The sequence below is a fragment of the Lissotriton helveticus genome, chromosome 6, assembly GCF_964261635.1.
Source record: "Lissotriton helveticus chromosome 6, aLisHel1.1, whole genome shotgun sequence".
Classification (NCBI taxonomy): Eukaryota; Metazoa; Chordata; class Amphibia; order Caudata; family Salamandridae; genus Lissotriton; species Lissotriton helveticus.
In genome coordinates, this window is record NC_136067.1 from 941,525,336 (window position 1) to 941,526,876 (window position 1,541).

Genomic DNA, 1,541 nt, shown 5'->3' on the forward strand with positions numbered 1-1,541 from the left:
TTATAGCAATACATACTATCATAATTTGTAGAACCTTGCAAATAATCATGTTTTGTAAATTTAGCAGACATTACTAAGTCAGACATCATGTTGTTAATGCTTTCGAAGTCCCAATCATCAGCAAATGAGTTTGGTTTTGCAAAGTCACTCAAGGAGATCTTGATTTGGTGTGGATATTTCAGGATCTCGACCGGACCATAAATTTCATAGTCAGTGTTGTCCCAGGCTACCCCACCAGGTATAGGATTGGCTGTGAAGTTGGCTGAAGAAAGTTCTCTTTTCTCGACGTGTGAAGATGTGTGTGGTTTGAGGACCAAGTTGATGTTCTGACTTGCTGTGTCCATTTCAGCATATTTTCCCTCAATGAAGCGTCCCAAAGTAAATACCATGATGAGCCAAAGTATGAGGATAAATGCACCAAAACCAACCCAAAATTCAATCCATGGAGAAACCAGATATGTTTCTTTCAGATGTTTCAAAAGTTCCTTAGCTTTGTCTTTAAAGGATTTTGATGATGGCTGTGTCTTTGATTCACTGAGGCTTTCAGAGGAATCATCGAAGTTGATGAAGTACCCGGATGCAGTTCTGTCAATTGTTCCAATTGCTTCAGGATTTTTGTTTCTTGCATTGTCACTCGGTACTTCATTGTAGATTGGTGTTTCTCTGCTAAATGTTTTTATTTGGGTTTTCAGAGGTCTTAGTTCTATTGCATTGTTGCATAGTCCTTGTTGTTCTTCTGTAGGCGTTTCGAATGTGATGAGCCTCTTCGTTAGGACCTCTGTACTGGTAGCAAACCTTGGTGTTCTGCTACTTATTGGGAGTCCACTTGGCCTACTGTTTGTTATCGGCCACATGTTGTGGTTTTACCAGGTCGATGGATACAACTCGGTTCTCCTTTTTTCCAGCAAGTGGCGGTAGTACAACTGATCTTGTCCCGTTGACAGACAAGACAGGAACTGCTTTTCTGTAAGAAGGCCCAAATTCCTTCTTTACCGCGATCTTCTCCCTGACTAGATCCCCGACTTTTGGAATCCAGACAGGTCTTGCTGGGACAGGTGGTGATTCTTCAGTGGTTGTTGGCTGTTCTTTCAACTGTATGTTGCTCAGGTCTTTTCTTGTTTTGTTTAAGTCCTGCAAAATAGCCAAACGGTCTTTGACATCAAAGCTTTTTCTTTAACCACTGAAGTCTGACTATCAAGGTCAGAGATCAACATCCTAGTTCCAAATAATAATTCGTACGGACTGAATCCCTTCAGAGAATTTCTTGGCAAGTTATTTAGACTACGTTGGACACTTATTAGATGTTTGACCCACCCAGCTCCCGAACCTAATACCTTTGCCGTTATAGATTGCTTTATGTCACGGTTTTTTCTTTCAACAATTCCGTTCCCCTCAGGGTGAAATGGACAAGAGTACCGCAATTGCACGCCCATGCTGACCATGGCCTCTTTATAAGCCCGAGAGCTAAAAGCAGGACCATTGTCCGAATGCAGCATGCCAATTGCGTATGTGCCGATAAAGACTCGCAAATCTTTTATAAC